The sequence below is a fragment of the Ascaphus truei genome, chromosome 1 (genome assembly GCF_040206685.1).
Source record: "Ascaphus truei isolate aAscTru1 chromosome 1, aAscTru1.hap1, whole genome shotgun sequence".
Taxonomy (NCBI): domain Eukaryota; kingdom Metazoa; phylum Chordata; class Amphibia; order Anura; family Ascaphidae; genus Ascaphus; species Ascaphus truei.
In genome coordinates this window covers 146699009-146716924 of record NC_134483.1, presented here as the reverse complement: position 1 = coordinate 146716924, position 17916 = coordinate 146699009, and positions in this window count along the sequence as shown.

Sequence of the window (17916 nt, the reverse complement as noted above, 5' to 3'; positions counted from 1 at the left end):
TACGGGACGCAAAAAAATCAAAAGAGTGCTCCAGGCCCAGGCATGGATCGACAGCTGGGAGACTTTCCAGGATTGCATCTTCACTGATGAGTCTACTGTGTCGTTAGAGAGATTTGCAAGCTTTGCGTTCCACAAAAAAGGCCGCATATCTTTGAAGCCGCGGCCAAAACACCCTGTGAAGCTGCATGTGTGGGGTGCCATCTCTAGGCGTGGACCGGGATGCATTGTCATCTTTGAAGGTAAAATTTATCAAATATAATGTCGCCTAATGCACTGTACTTGACTAGTGTTGCCTTACCGTATGCACTGTACTGTACTATTGTGCAGTTTTTTGAGCACTTTTCTTTTCTTGCTATAGGAATCATGAATAAAGCTTTCTTCCAAGACAACATTGTGCCCGAGATGTGCAATACATCACACGCGACTTCCCCAATGGTCACGGCTTCTACCAGGACAACGATCCCAAGCACACTGCGTCAACGGTGCATATCCTTGAGTGCGGCATCAACTGGGTGAAGACGCCAGCGGAGTAAGTGCAGTAGGCCGTGTCCCATTTTTGTTCCCCACTGTTTTTAGCTCTTACACCAATTGTCCTTTCTTTCCAATGACAGATCGCCAGACTTCAATCCGATCGAAATGGTCTGGCATCAGCTGAAGGACCATATCCGGAAAGTGTCGAAACCCTCCAAAAAGGACGAGTTGTTGAAAGGCATAATGAGTTTTTGGAACGATGTACTCACCGTGGAACGCTGCAATAAATATATAGACCATATTGCCACTGTGTTGCCCATTGTCATCGCGCGTAATGGGCAAGCATCAGGAAAGTAGTACTGTGCTGTAGTATTGTAAGTACTGTATGATACAGGTAAGTATGGCACAGATTTTTTCTTTCCAGATAGTAAGAGTATACAGTAGTTAATTTTTTCTTTACAGAGAGAGCAGCACCAGCCATCAGGTTACAGTACATAGAATTTATCAGTAGTCAGAGTATACAGTAGTTCCAGTATACAGTAGACTAGTTTGACAGTACTACAGTAACTGCCTACTAACTGCTCGATTTTTTTCTTTCCAGAGAAAGCTGCACCAGCCACCTACAGTAGTTCTGCCATAATACAGTACAGTACGCACATACAGTACAGTACAGTGACTGCACTAATTTTTTGTTTTCTTGTCGTTCCAGGAAAAAGGGTGCCTAGGGGGGATGGGGGCGTTGTGTCCAGTCAAATCTGCTTGTACAGTCAAATGTACAGTATATAAACAGCAGTAATGATGTACACAAAACCTCTCCTCTCTCAATGAACTACTGTACTGCAGACAGAATGAGGAAAAGATAAAGACGGAAAAAATAATATTACTATACAGTATATACAGTATACAGTATATACTGTATATTATACAGTACATTACAGTATATATTATTAAATAATATTCTTATAAATGTGCATTATTCATGTTTCCCCATGTTTTACAAATGTTTTCTAAATGGTAATCCAATTTCCATCTGCCAAAAGAACTTAATAAAGACTGCATTATGTATTATTCATGATTATTTTTATATTTGTATTTTTTGGTTCCTGACAAAATAAAATAAAATAAATATTTATTTACTTTCCTGCTAATCATAAAAAGCAGACCTCTAAGGGTTGGGGGAGGGGTTGGGGTATGGCGCGCAGGCATACTGAGTCTTTGTAGCTCGGCTATGGGTGGATTAAGAACACAATGGCAATATGCAGAAGATTAACGACCCAGTGGAGAGAGGGGGTTGGTAGGATAGGGTGACTCAGCCAATTGACGCTTGGCTAGGGAGGGATTAAAAACTCTGGAGGTGTGTAATTTCAAAAGGCAGTTCATCATAATAATTTGATGAATAAACCCCCAAAGACAACCCCCAAATACAGTACATAAAAAGCAAGTCACTTTAACTCCCTGTGCCCCATGCACCAAAAACAAACAGTAGATTTTATATACAGTATATATATATATACTGCATATATACTGTATTATAAATTAATATTCATACAGCATAAACGTCAATTTTTCATGTATCTCCATGTTTTACAAATGTTTTGTAAATGTTTCTCCGATTTCAATCTGCCAGAAGAATGTAATCAAGGCTGCAGTATGTATTATTGTGTGTTGATGGTTAGAATTGCCTTGCACTTTAAATGTTTCAACATTGTACAGTATTTGTAAATAAATGTTTTTGTACTGACTCCACCAATAAAAGAACATGTTTAATTGCCTCACATTGTTTCCATTTGCTCCTTTGACAGTGTAACAAATGTCGAGGCTTGCTGCACTGTTTTTTTACTGCCTGACCGCAAAGCCGCAAGATCGGCAACATTGTAAAAAAAGAGCAATGAGCGCGCAATTGGCATGGGAACTAGGTCAATTGGCGTGGGAACTTCTGTTCTAGGGCACCTAGAGATAAAATTTTGCCCCTAGATGTTAGGAACCCCCTCACTTGACCCCAACAGGGTCCGAGCAGTAATGGCGGCGAGAAAGGGTCACGCCGGCGAGGAGGGTCCTACCATTGAGCGTAATGGCGGAGAAAGCTTTGAACCGGCTAAGTCAGAATGAGCAGAAACCTGGAACCCACAACTCCGGTTCTGTTCAACCTAGAGGGCTCAGATTCGGTCACCATGTAGTCCTAGTTGCGGCAGGATTGCATGGCAAATTGCGACCCTCTGGTGGCAACAGAACGGAGTCAGGGTAATGTTAAAGTTCAGGTTTCTGCCTTTGACTTGCATGGCAGAAAAAAGCCACTTTGGTAATGTGCTTTTAAACTGTATTTTGGTATCTCCGGTTCCGGGGGTCGTGGAAGGCTAATATTTTGCCACTATGGCAAGGGTCCTTCTGCATGAGGACCAGGCGAATTTCAACCCGCTCAGACCCACAGAACGGGTTATTTTAAATTATATTTGTGCAATTTGTGTGGGAACTACTTAGGGCCTCGGTCAAGTTCACGGCCAATTGGCGTGGGAACTTCTGTTCTAGGGCACCTAGAAATAAAATTCTTTTTGCCCATAGATGTTAGGCACTTTATACCACTGTACAGTATATTGTAGAAGACACATAATGAAACGATACTGTACATGTAGAATAAATGCATAGTTTTATTTTTTCGGGTTTATTACACAGTATACTGTACGGCTGGAAAACATTAGCATACAGTACAATATTATCCATCGAAATCCCCCCATTAGCCGTTTTCTTTTCTGAGGAAAAACGTAAAGAAAAGTTTTAATGTACAGTAATGGTAAGCCCCCTATAGAAGTACCCAGCCAGTCCCACCAAAATAATACGGCAACTCACCATAGAATTTCCCATTCAGCTGGCGCTGGCGCCGGTCCACTGCCATTCCAGCTTTCTTCATCATCCACGTCGATAGTTTGCAGCGGGACTAGTCCACCTGTAGTCAGCAGGTGAGGCTGGAAATCGCTTAGATACATGCAAGCTTCATCAAAACTGCACGACTCAGGCTCAGGGTTGTCATTGATGGTGGGACCGTCATTGGAAGCCGGTGCTGGTGCTGGTGCTGGTGCTGGTGCATTACTTGGCAGCGACTGTCGTTTCTTAGTTTGTTTTAACACGACCCTTCGCCTTTTGCCGCCTCCATGATCATAAATACGGGAAAAATCCGGTGATACACACCAATACCCTCCAACAAATTGGGGCTCAATACGGTGAAAACAGGGATCGCTACATAACCTTTTCCTTACTGCACGCTTCCACGTATGAGGAGTTGGCAAAAATTTGTCAAAGTCATAGTTTTCGATAAAATACTGATACATTTGAGCAACTGTTGCCATCTTATCATCTGTTGCATTAATCGCGGCTCATATCAAATACGCGTAACTTCTGTCGGGTTTTTGGAAAGCGGGCTGCACTTGAACACTTATAGCGGGTGGGTCTCTGGAGAATACTGTAACTGAAACTGGTCTTTGTCTTTCTTTAATATGAAAAGCCTAAATTTATACATTTTTGCAACTCTTCCTTCAGTCTCAAGGCCAAGGCCAAGGCCAAGTTACAATGGCACACTGTGGTACAGTATCTTTTTTAAACGAAACACCTGCAAGCCGACACATTACTGATTCGGCGCATTACAATTCATGAATTTCTTCCATCTGGCGGACACGCGAAGCATTGCAGCCTATTAAAATCCGAACCATTATCAATAAACACATCAGCCGGGCATGACCCGTGGCTGGGAACGCAAGGTGAACAGCGTGGCATTCCAGGAACCAGCCAGGGACAAACCGGTGATTTGTAAGAATAAATGCTGCCGCAGCAGTAGCTGTATGGCACTTTAAACAAGAGTCTATCTTTGACCGGGACTTAGCCCGAAATGTCCTGAAACTCAAATCGGCAGGAAATTCCAGACGCCACCGCTTCCTTCTCTCCGGAGGACTTGATTTTGCTTTGCCGCGACTTAGCTCCAAACGTCCTGGAACTAAAATCAGCTTGAAATCCTAGCTGCGACCGTTACGTTCGTTTTTGAGAACTTGGCACCCAGAAGCAGAACATTTTCCTTGTGGTTTTTCTTAAGCCGGTGCCTTGATATTTGCGCAATTCGAAAACCCTGCCGCTGTTTGGGCGCTTGAGAATTTTCCTACTTGAGCCCTTCCCTCATACTCAAATGGTCTTCACACCTCATGCATTCTCTGGTGGCATTCATCTCCAATGTCTCAGAAGACTCACTGGCACCAAGTTGGAAGCCCCAGTAGCCTGTCGGAACATCGGTTCTGGAAGTTCCAGCTCATTTTACCATGCACAACAGTACATTTTATACCAAACACAATGTAAATAAAAATATATACTGTACTTTTACATGTCCTAATCTCTGGCTATGGGGTATATAATAGAAAGCTGCACTTTATTTTCTACTAGCCTATATTCACCACACACTATCTCATAGACTTGGACTGGAGTCCCCTCGCAATCTCATAATAATGGTTGGAGTGCCCATGAACCCCAATAAAGGTTCTGGGCTACCTAGGCATTGACTGGGTATCCCCATTAACCTAGGGACCCCTCATAGTTACAGGGACAGTTTACATCCCTTTCCCCCATTTACCTTTCTGGGCTGTGCCTTTATAGTAAATGTGCGCAATTCTCCTAATGAGCAATATTAAGTTGCTATTGCATAAACAGTTGCCATACCAATGGAGGATGCTAATTAAGACAGGCTCCCGCCACCCTTGACAATTACTAGCCTCTGACGAAGCTCCTTCAGGGAGGGAAACGCGTAAGGCGGGACATGTGGTGACGTCATCGGATGTGGGACGTGGTGACGTCATCTCAGGGGAGTGCCAGACTCTGTGTATCGAGGCTGTTGCTGCTGGAAGGTTGTATCTGGCTGCTATTTAGCACCGCCGTGTGCAAGACTGTTACAAGTGCCTACCATTGTTACTTTTGTCAAGCTTGGATATATGTAGCAAGTACTGGTTGTAACATTTTAATGTTATTCAGTACCTTGTAACCCTTTGTTAGGGTGGTCTATTGGGTGAACAATATACCTATTGATTTCATGGCATGACTGTGCTGGAACAGCCGTGTATTACTGGGTCACCAGCATAGGATTAATCCACTTACCTCTCACCATTCATTGTGCTGTTTATTACACTTGAATACAGGGCACTGTTTACTCCATCTATTGAAATTGGTAATCTTTATATTACAAGTAGGTGAGTGTACAATTATACAGTGATGCTAGAACTGTGCTACTGTATGATGTTCATGGCGTTTATATACAGTGAGGTTATTTAATAACAATAACATTATATCATTTACCACTAGCAGCGACACCCAGTTGTGTATACACAGGTAGGTGCAATCTATGGTGAGTAATTAGGTATGCTGTGCTGCTGACCCACTCTCTATTTAATAGTATGAAATATCATGCAATCAGGGTAACCAATTAGACATTACATACCGTTGATAAACATCAATTTCATCATATCGATGGTATGGCCAATCTCCTTGGGAATTAACCCTTATCAGTCCAACCTCAGCATTTGTATACAGTGTGATACATTCACCCATTGTCGTGGGATCGTTATATATAAATATCACATGACAAACATAACCCTGATGGGTATGTATTCATAACACAGAGCCTATTATCTGCACCCCCCTATTATACAAAGTTTTTAAAGAACACGATACACACAGTTTAATTTTTGATGACAAATTTATTTCATATGTGTACCAGTATTTTAATCATGGCATAAATAAATGTTAAGTTTTAATAGCCTAGGTGTGCACCATAAATGTGCATCTTGCTGGAGAAAGGCTTTATAACATAAAGCCTCTCTCTATTTTTGAAAATATATTTTTATTAACACTGTGTTTCCTAAGGTATACTGTTGTGTACGGTAATGAGCTGGGATATACAAATTGAGTGGACAGCACTCACCAAGACTGTGGTAATGAACCTGCAGGGTGCAACGGAACTAGGAGGACCCAAATGCCCCCTAAACAATAATCACAACCAAAAGATCCAGTACTCACTGACTATAAGATAATCTAGTACTACGGGTTATGCCACAAGAAGAAATTATTTAATGTACACACAAAATAGTACAAGGAGCAATGCAGCACAATTGCAAACACAAGCACATATAATCAAGTGATAATTGGGGTGAACACAATAGGTAAGAGGGAATGCAACAACCAATGGGAACAAACAATGGGGACAAAACACACATAGGGGTAGGGTAATCAGGGGGGCAAACACTCAGAGACCTATCCACTGTAAAATGAACGCTCACAAAGAGCACAGTCAGTTCTGAATACACCAGAGCAAGTATCAATAGAACAAGCAGCACACCCGTGGAGAGAGAGGAGGAGAGATACTGGGACATTTAACCTTTTTGTCTGACTTGTTCTATTGATACTTGCTCTGGTGTATTCAGAACTGACTGTGCTCTTTGTGAGTGTTCCTTTTACAGTGGATAGGTCTCTGAGTGCTGCTCTGGTTTTTGGGGTGTTAGGGTAAAGGGAAGTACCTTATGGTCTTTTCAGATCTGAGGGAACAGGCCTTAGGATGGGGTGCCCCCCCTAAACTTTGCCCCCCTGATTACCCTACCACTATGTGTGTTTTGTCCCACTGTTTGTTCCCATTGATTATTGCATTCCCTCTTCCCTATTGTGTTCACCCCAATTACCACTTGATTAAATGTGTTTGTGTTTGCAATTGTGCTGCATTACTCCTTGTACTATTTTGTGTGTACATTAAATCATTTCTTCTTGTGGCATAACCCGTAGTACTAGATTATCTTATAGTCAGTGAGTGCTGGATCTTTTGGTTGTGGGTAATGAGCTGGAACTTTCAGAACCAATGTTCCAAAAGGATACTAGGGCTACTAAGTTTGGTGCCAGTAAGCTTTTTGGGACATCAGAATTGAAAGCTGCAAGAGGATGCCTGAGGTATGAAGACCATTTGAGTATGAGGGAAGGGCTCAAGTACCCACGTCCTGGGATGAATGGAAGTCATCCGGACTACCATTTGGCCCACCAGACTTGGAGGAGCCTGACCCAGCAGGTGGCATCTGAATAGCAAGTGACTAGGTAGCAAACTTGCGAATGTCCCTTGGCAGATTCAGAATCCCCGCTTACCCAGCTTCACAGGACCGGCGTCACTATGATTGGCTAGAAGGAAAGTTCCCACAATGGGATTGGCTGTAGTATTTTGTGAATTAACTCCAAAATACTATAAGAAACCTCTCAGCCAGTCAGCCGGCAGATTCTTAAGCGCCAAAACAGCACTGGGTTTTTGAATGTGGAAAAAGATGCTCTTGCACGAATAGCAAGGCACCGGCTTCAGAAAAGCCAACTCAGAATATTTTCTGTCCAGCTTTTTGGAACCAAGTTCTCAAAAACGAACGTAGCGCTCGCGGCTAGAATTTCAAGCCAATTTTAGTTCCAGGACATTTGGAGCTAATTCCCGGTCAAGCAAAAGCAAGTTCTCCGGAGAGAAGGGAGCGATTGTGCCTGGAATTTCATGCCGATTTGAGTTCCAGGACATTTTGGGCTAAGTCCCAGTCAAAGAAAAACTCTGGTTTAGAGTGCCATCAGCTAGGAAAGTCTAGTTTTTTACCCCAGTTCCCAAGTAAGTGTGTCTCTTCTTATGTAGTTTGTGTTTCATTGTGTGTATGCCTTTTCATGTGAATAAATCACAATTTATTTCACTTTACCTGTTTTGCTCAATGTATGATCGTGGTAAAAATGTGTAAATGCCTGGTATCCTGTGATAGACAGGTAGCCAGACGGAGACATACAGTATAATCAGGATGGGGCCAGTACTCAGGTTGGGGCAAGTATCTGGATGTGCAAGTACAAGTATGTCCATCTGGGTTTCAGTGTTGGTTGGCCCTTACTGGTAATGATATTGGTATTGAGGCAGGCATTCAGACTGGAGATGATAAGCGGTTGTGGCACATTGGAGGGACGGCTCGGGAAGTTAGATTATTCAATCTGTTGGTCCCGAACTTTCTCCTTCAGAAGTTGCCATGATCAAACATACCAGCCCAAGATGGGTGCAGTGACCAGCAGCCTCCTTTCTTGCCAGGACATGGAGGTGTTCGAATAAAGCAATCATTAAACCTTAGTTGTGCCTTACAGAATTATTCCACCCTTGCTGGTTTTGTGATTTTTTGAAGTATTCCTAGTGTACTTATCAATGAAATATTCATAGATCTCAGGCAGAGTTGCCTTCTTATCTGTCCTGACTTCAATTGCGGAATATATCATATATGCATAGCTACAAGTTAGTCTTTTGCAACATAGTACCAGAAATGAAGTTTATGTGAAATTCAGTGGTTTTTAATACAATTTGAAACAGCAACATTAGATACAGTATTGATAGTACAAGGTCATTTAATTAAAAAAGATACATACATTTTATTTTATCTGGGCTTTTAGATATCTGCTTTTAGACATTAAGCTGCACTGCTCAGTTCGGAAGCATTCAGAGCCCAGTAGGCAAAGACATTCAGTTTGCCATCTGGCGGCCACGCACTAAACTTCAACCACACAAATAATAATTCCATCTGACCTCAAAATAAATTCAGATGGAGCAGATACGGCACGCCGCGGAGACGCATGACTAGCTTCACGGATTACTCACAGACTGCTAAGGAATAACTCACGGAGGCCTGATAGGACAAAGTTGCTGTATCTGTATATTACCATTACCAGTTCAGAAAAAATAGATATCTCCTCAGTAGAGGTTTGTGCTGTTTGATATATACAGATGCAGCGGCCGTTATTCGAACACTTCATGCACTGTATACCTCGGAATACCCATGTCATGGCGCGTGCTTAATTCCAACCTTCCTGCCCCTTCTCGCCTTAAGACGCGAGTGCAGAAAACGGCATTTTAGTGTTAAACAGTGTTAGACACTGAAATTGGCACAGTAGCACAGTACTGTACACATTATAATTAATTCATTTCTGCCACGGATACGAAACATAATCCATGAAATTCCAACAAAGCAACCGCGATAAACACTGGTGAAACAAGGTGGGTAAAGTGCGCTACTACAATCAAACTAAATTTAATGGGTGCTATACCCTGATGAAGAAATCTTGCAGTGTCAAAACGTGTTGGAAAGTACTACGAACAGATGACTTTAACATCCAAAAATCTGCTGCTGATGTGATTGTTGAAGTGAAACTTCTTTAGTGGCACCTCATTCGTAATGGGACAAAAATGCATTGTGGAGACAGAAAATGAAACAGATGTGACGTCATGAAGTAAGTGCTGGCAGTTGATGCCGGGCTGTGTTCTGGCTCAGCCCGACCCCAGCACTGACATGCTCACACCCGCCCTGCTAACCTAACGGCCGGCGCTCCCCCCACACGTCCGCTGATAAGCGGCGGCGACGACGCGCTCCCCCCACACACCCGCTGACATGCGGCGGTGGCGCCTGCAGCCGGCGCCGCTCCCCCCACCCGCTCAACAACACTTACTGCTGCCGCTCCCCCCACCCGCCCGCTGACATGCGGTGGCGACGCTTGCCGCCGGCGCTGCTCCCCCCACCCACTCAACATCCATGATGCCGGTACTGCTGCCACTGCACTGCTGCCAATAAACATGACCCCGCCAATCAAATTTTCTCATGCTCTAAGCAGCAATAATATTATTGTTACTTTATATGTTGCTGACAACACACAAAGCAGTTTCACTTACTATGCGCATGCACAGCACACACAGCTTTTTTTTGATCGGTGAGAGGACCGGGCCGTGCGATACATGGTGTCGCTGCAGAGTGATGTCACTGACTATGAGACTGAGAGGCGGCCGGCTGCAGGCATGCAGTGAACCACCGCGAGTTACTACTCCCACTAACGGAACCCTCACAACCATCGAGCAGTAGAATTGCACTGTTGGGACATCCCCACATGTATTATACCCCACGGGTGGAACAGGACTGGCGACAAAACCATAGAGCCTCCACAGACACTGTCCAAGGGTACTAGAGTGACAACTCAAGATCTGGCAGTACAAACCTGTGGAACACCAGATTACATCCTGCTGGAGAGACCTGGTTTTGTTGTTTGGCGCTTGGGTAACAATATCCCTTGAAATGCTGTTTTAATCATCTTTGATGTACGCATAATACTTACCATGTACTGTGTGACCGAATAATATTTTATTTAATGCACAATGAGTGATAAACACGGGTGCCAGGGGTGATTGGCCACGTTATTGCTGCGTGGAATACAGCATAGCACACAAAAACGGCTCCGTGATTTGTTCGAATAACAGCGCTGCATCTGTCTAGGAGCCATTTTAGATTTGTGTAGACTTTTTTGGTTTGCAAAGATTTATTCATCTTTCATATCCTGCCACTGATATGGGTTTTCAGATCGTAATCAAACTTTAACTTAAAATTGACTTGAATAGCAGTTAACTTGAGATTTCAGTGCGATAACTTTTTTTAGAGATTGGTGAAAAATCTCCCACAATGGTTTGGAGACAATTTGAATCCCGTCATTTTCCTGAATTCTAAAATATTTCTTGATCATGCTCATTTTAGTAGCCCAAAATCTAATAGAAGTCCCAGTTTTCCTTAGTCCCAACTCACACTGTTGTCTTAAATTGAATGTAAAAGTTTATGCAATGATATTAGAATGAAAAATGCTCTAAAAGCAATGTAAGTGGTTACAATGGCTAAATTGGTTTTCAATGCTTAACACAAACTAATATCACCTGAAATCATATTAATAGTTCAATTTTTTTTAAAGAGAAAACCCTTAGATTTCATTGTGTAAGGAATCCGCTCCTGGCTTTGATTAGAACCTTGCAGACCTCTGCAGTTACAAAAGCTTCCTCTGGCAATCAATGGCCCATGTGCTGCCTCTCATTGCAGTTCCTGCCCTGTGCTCCATCATTGGAGGAATGCTCACACACCCTTCCCCTGTGATTGGATCTCCGCCCTTTATATGTTGGGCTTTGGCTCTGAATCAGAGCCGAGCATAAATCCTTCTCTGGACGCACTCCGGATCAGTCTGTGCGGACTAAGTTTGGTGATTATATAACCCCACCTCAGTCCCGCAGTCCTGTCCCGGTTTGTGGCGAGCACAATCGTAACAGTATGCTCGGCCCCACAAAACCGAGCCGCGCCGTGGCGGGGGTTGGTAAATGTTTAACTGTACCTATGTCCCAGGCTGCGGACCAGTCCCTGTTTCAAAAATAGTGTCTGTTTGAAAGACTGCCTCCGCCTAATCTTGCTTGTATGTATGAAGGGTTAACCCCTGCAGAAAGACTAACTCGTAAAGAAATACTTACACGGTCTCAGGAATGTAGAGAGGTAAAGAAGATGTTACAAGCCCAGTTCTCCCAACTACTTCTTCTTATGTCTACTCCAGGTCTGGAAACTGCGGATTTTGGGGTACCGGCTCAGGCCATAGACACCACCCTTAAATTATTCCTGGAATTTGACAGGAACATAAGTGAGCATGAACCTCTACTTGCCGCCTACGACTATTCACAAACCCTTTTCTGTCAGTTCTGTTGTTAAACCTGTGGGGGTACCTTCCTTTCCAAAAAATGACCAGACCCACTATCACTGCCCCCTAAGGTAGAAGCTGCCACGGTCTCTGGCCCTGATTGCACCTCCCGTTACTTAGACCCCAAGGATATGTCTACGTTAACCCCTGCTAGTCAGGCCTATGAGTCCCCCACTGTAAATCCCTGCACTCCCAAGGTCAGTGTGTCTTCCCTAGCACCAGAGAATGAATCCTGTTTGCCCTCTCTTTCTAACCCAGAATTTCTAAGCTCTGTTCCCGAGGTTATTTCTGCTTTAACCCCTGCTAGTCTGCTCTGTGAGGTCCCCATTGTTAACCCTTGTATTCCGCAGACTAATGTTAGGTCCCTAGGGAAGAGGCTGAACCCCCTATGACCCCACTCTCGGAGGCTAGCTTCTCTTTCTCTGATTCTCGGGTACTGCCTAACTTAACCCTTGAGGTTTTTCCTGTGTTAACCCCTGCAGGTCAGCCCTATGAGCCTTCCTTGGTAAATCCCTGTAGTCCGCCAGTCAAGGACACCTCCTTAGCTTCAGAGGATGAACCCCTTATGTCCCCAATTTCAGAGACAAATTTCCCTTCTGGTTCTCAGGTACTAGCTGCCTTAACCCCTGTAAATCCTTGCTGCTCTCAGGCTAATGTGTCTTTCTTTGCATCAGAGAATGAACCCTCACGTCTCACAGCAGGGGTTGCACTGAATGACTTCCCTAATGCTCACGTTGCTGAGCCTTTGGATACTCCTTACTATAAGTCCCCTGACCCAGCTAAAATTCTCGGGGCTACGCCTCCTGAACTTTCGGCAATAATACTGGCTCCAGTTAAAAGTATTCTGTAATCATTTGTTTCCCTAAGCCTGTTCACAGAATCCCCACTCCTAGGTATTTCTCTGACCCTGTCTGTCACTCAGAGAGCTGAAATCCCTGCTTCTGAGCATAGACCCCTTTTCATGGAATCTGTAGTCGTTTCTGATGTCCGAGACACTCTTTCCCAAATACCCACTTCAGAGACCAGCACAGTTGTGGTTGCCCCCCTTGTACTGTCTGTGTTCTCCTCTTCTCAAATCCTAGGGTTAAAAGCGAACAGTGCAAATTATGCCCCTTCCCAAGTGACCCCTTCTGTGATCAGCGTAACTGCTGTTGCTCCCTTAGTACAATTACAGTGGGGCCCCTCCTTTTTGAAGGATCAGGTTTTCAAATTTAAAACTCCCTTTACCCCTGATTTTGTAAACCTGCAGTCCCTTCTCACTGTAGTTAAAAGTTCTCCAGCAGCCGTTGAGTTAAGCTCTGCCGCTACTAAATCTTCTGTTGTAGAATCAACCTTCCCTAGCTCACTTCCATTTGTCCTATCTGTTATGCCTGTTCCCAATGATTTTCCTCCTCTGTCTCAGAGTGTTGCTATTCCTGTCCTTGACTCTAAGTCTGTCTCCTTGGAACCGGTGACAACTATTAGCCCCCCTTCTACGGCCCCTCAGGCTATCACTTCAGAGTTCAGCTTATCTGCCTCTGATCCCTTACTACACTCTGAGTCTCCCCTTACGGCTTCTAGGGTCTCCCCAGCACTTCATGTGTTAACCCATGGCTTCTCTCTGACACCTGAGGTAGAGCCTGACTGCCTGCTCTCCACCTCTGCGGTAGTCTGTGAGATGTCTGTCACCTTTACTGGAGAGGGAACGGCTCAGTGAGTAAAAGACACTGACTGGCACTGAGAGTTTGACGCAGCGGAGCCTGGTTCAATTCCCGATGTTGGCTCATTGTGACCTTGGGTAAGTCACTTTATCTCCCTGTGCTTCAGGCACCAAAAACATAGATTGTGAGCTCCACGGACCTGTGTCTGCAAAATGTCTCTGTAAAACGCTACGTATAACTAGCAGCGCTATACAAAAACATGCTATTATTATTTACTAAAATTTCTGTTTTGCAAGGTATTTCTCCTATTAAGTCTATGATACCTGCAATTCCTTTAATTGGTTCCAAGACCCCTGTCACTGAGTCTCCCATGGAGTCTGATGCCCTCACGAGGGATTCTCAGGGATCCAATTCAGAAACAAGCACAATGTTCTCTGATTTTATTACAGTAGCTAGTTCAGTTACTGCTGGTTCTCAATCACCCACTTCAGTGTCAAGCAAGATGTCCCTTGTTTCTATTGAAAAGTCTACCCCAGTTTCTTTCACGGATCATGCCACAGCCTCCGGGATGATTAAAAATGACTTTAAGTCTGGGATGTCCACTCCTTTAATAATACTGTTTCACGATGATTCGCCCACAGTATTCGGGGTATCCACTACTGACTGCATGTCTACTACCACGAACTCAGGGGTATCAGATTTGGAACTTTCAGTAATACCCGCTGTGTCTCTTTTTTCGAAAAAACCCGTCTTTAAGATGACATATTTCCCTGTGTCTTCAACAATACTTGCGGTACTTACTGTTGACTGTCCTGTCGCAAAACTAGGGTTACCTCTCAGGAAGGTGCCTGGAGCTACCGATGTTAAGAACCTTATGTTTAAAACAGTAATATTTTGCATTGCTTCTCCCACAGTATCATTCGAGACCTGGATACCTGGGACCTCCACTTCTAAACCAAGCTCTAGTTCTCTGTTTTCTTTCTCTGTGTTGCAGGTACCCAGCTTTAACCCCAAGACTTCTATTCCTAAGGCTGATGCACCGCTTACCCGGCTTCCTGTTTTTTTGGATAAGATCTGTTTTCTCACCTTTCAAACAGACTCCTTACTCGCAGGTCTCTGTGCGGTGCCTAAAGTGCCCTTTCTGGATGGCATTTGGCCTTTCTCTAAAACGAAGACACCCTTACTGGACCTCGTCGCTTTACCTGAAGCGTCCGTCCCTGTTCTCTATGGGTCCACTATGGGTATGGACATGCTGTCCCCTACTGTCTCCTTGATGCTTACTATGCGCTTCGCCAAGGCCATAACTTGTATCAAAACAACGCGTCAATAGTTTGCAGTGAACCCCATTCCCTCGCTAATCACCACCCGGAATTCCTTGGAAGCTAAAGATTCTCGCAACTTCCTTCGTGCTGATTCCACCAAAGCCATTGCCTTCTCTGGTCCCTCTGCCATTTATGTCCGACAATCTGTCTCCTGTGTCCCGTACTCTTGGACTATTACTATGCACCGAATACCTGGCTGCAGCCCTTCTGATGTCCCTATTCCGGAGTCCCTTGGTCCCATTGCCCATGTACCAAGAACCGCAGTGCCACCGCTGTCCTTTGTGGCACTCGCCAATGTACACCTGGATTTTGGACCTAATTCTCGCCTTAGACACTTCAGGAACAACTCAATGTCTTCCAGACCTATGAATGGTCCTATCCACCCAGGCTTCTCACCCAGTGGTGGGGGTACTGTAAGGAATCCCAACAAACCGTAAGCTTTCAACGCCAACTCTTGCCTAAGGAGGTTTAGGAACAACTCCATGTCCCCCAGATCTGTGAATGACTCTGTTCGTCCGGAGGTCTCATCTGAAGGGTGGGGGGGGGGTACTGTAAGGAATCCACTCCTGGCTTTGATTAGAACCTTGCAGACCTCTGCAGTTACAAAAGCTTCCTCTGGCAATCAATGGCCCATGTGCTGCCTCTCATTGCAGTTCCTGCCCTGTGCTCCATCATTGGAGGAATGCTCACACACCCTTCCCCTGTGATTAGATCTCCGCCCTTTATATGTTGGGCTTTGGCTCTGAATCAGAGCTGAGCATAAATCCTTCTATGGACGTTACTGTCTCTGCCACAAGCCGCCCAGGCTTGTCTCCTTGTGTACTAACCTCTCTTGTTCTCATCTCTAGTTACTGAGCATCAAGAGGTCTGTTCCTGTCTCCTTTGCTGAAGCGTTGTATAGCCAGCACTGGTACCTGCTGCATTCTCCCCTAGCAGTGGTTACCCTTCGTTTCCTGAGGCCTGCTGCTAATCTCCATGCAGAGGCCTGCCTTGGACTTCTGTGCTGAAGCGTTGGTTTCCCGACGCTGCCCCGCGGTGTACGTCCCCCACGCTCAAGTAAAAAAAAATGGCGGCGATTCCCCCCGCGGTCCAGCGTGCTTGCGCAGGGCAAGCAGGGCCCGCTCCCTTCCTCCCCCCTGCTCCCAACGTGGGACGGAGGAGGAAGTACCAGCTCCTCTGCAGCCCGCACGTTACGTGGGACGGAGGGGGAAGTACAAACTCCTACTGCGGCCCGCTTCCCCCCGCAGCCAGCTTCCCGAGCTCACCTCCCGTGGCACCCCCTCCCAAGCCCACCTCCCGTGCCCCCAAGCCCACCTCCCATCCCGGCCAGCAGGGGATATCGGGGGCAGCAGGGGAAAGCTTCCGGCAGCAAGGTAAGTCACCCACCCAGTCACTGTCACCCAGTGACTCTCTCCCACCCAGTGACTCTCTCCCACCCAAGTGTCCCTATCCCCCCCTCCCTCCATGTCCCCCTCTCCCTCCCTGTCCCCCCCTCCCTCCCTGTCCCCCCCTCCCTGTCCCTCCCTGTCCCTCCCTGTCCCCCCCCTCCCTCCCTGTCCCCCCCTCCCTCCCTGTCCCCCCCCCAGTGTCCCTGCCCCCCCAGTGTTTCTGCCCCCCTCCCACCCAGTCCCTCCTCCTCCCCCCCAAGTCCCTGGCCCCCCCTCCCATCACTCACATCCGTCGTTGTCTGTAATTCACTGTTTGTGTCTGTGTGCGTATAAGGGAGAGCGAGTGTGTGTGTGTGTGTGTGTGTGTGTATCAGTGGCTGTGTGTGTGTGGCTGTGTGTGTGTGGGTGTGTGTGTGTGTGTGTATCTGTATCAGTGTCTGTGTGTGTGTGTGTATCAGAGTGTGTGTGTATCAGTGGCTGTGTGTGTGTATCTGTGTCAGTGTCTGTGTGTGTATATCAGTGTGTGTGTATCCGTATGTGTGTGTGTATCAGTATCAGTGTGTGTGTGTGTACCAGTGTCTGTGTCTATCAGTGTGTGTGTGTGTATCAGTTTCAGTGTATGTGTGTGTTTGTGTGTATCAGTGTCTGTGTGTTTGTGTGTGTGTGTAGCAGTGTCTCTGTGTGGCTGCGTGTGTGTCAGTGGCTGCGTGTGTGTCAGTGGCTGCGTGTGTGTGTATCAGTGGCTGTGTGTGTGTATCAGTGTGTGTCTGTCAGTGGCTGCGTGTCTGTCAGTGGCTGCGTGTCTGTCAGTGGCTGTGTGTCTGTCAGTGGCTGCGTGTCTGTTAGTGGCTGCGTGTCTGTCAGTGACTGCGTGTCTGTCAGTGGCTGTGTGTATGTGTGTATCAGTGGCTGTGTGTGTGTGTATCAGTGGCTGTGTGTGTGTCTTTGCAGGCCCTATAGGCCAGTATAGGCGATAATTTTTTTAGTGGGTCACGAAGGAGAAGTTCAAAAATAACCGGGTCACGGAAAAAAAAGTTTGGGAAACCCTGCTGTATTAGATAAAGCTGGTTTCCATTTGCTTATATTATATATATGTGTGTGTGTGTGTGTGTGTGTGTGTGTGTGTGTGTGTGTGTGTGTGTGTGTGTGTGTGTGTGTGTGTGTGTGTGTGTGTGTGTTTAATTAGTTAATCCAATGTAGGGGGTATCTTTAGTGGCTTGCATACATATTGGATTTATGGCAGATTATTGTTAATAGTATAATTTATTTATAAAGTGGCAATTTATTCAGTAACATGCTACAGTTGTGGAGCAGTGGTTACATAAACCGAATGACATACAAAAAATAAGTACAAAGGAATTAAAACTGACACAATAGGTACTAGTGCTACTGTACAGTATGCTCATTAGATTTTACAATCTAGGGTTCTAAGAAGCACAGTCGAAACAAAAGGAATTATATGAGTGACTGATCATTGTAAGGCTGAATATGTCTCAAGATGGAGTTTTGGAGAGTGTAGGAGATAAGTGCAGAAGTATGACCAGGGAG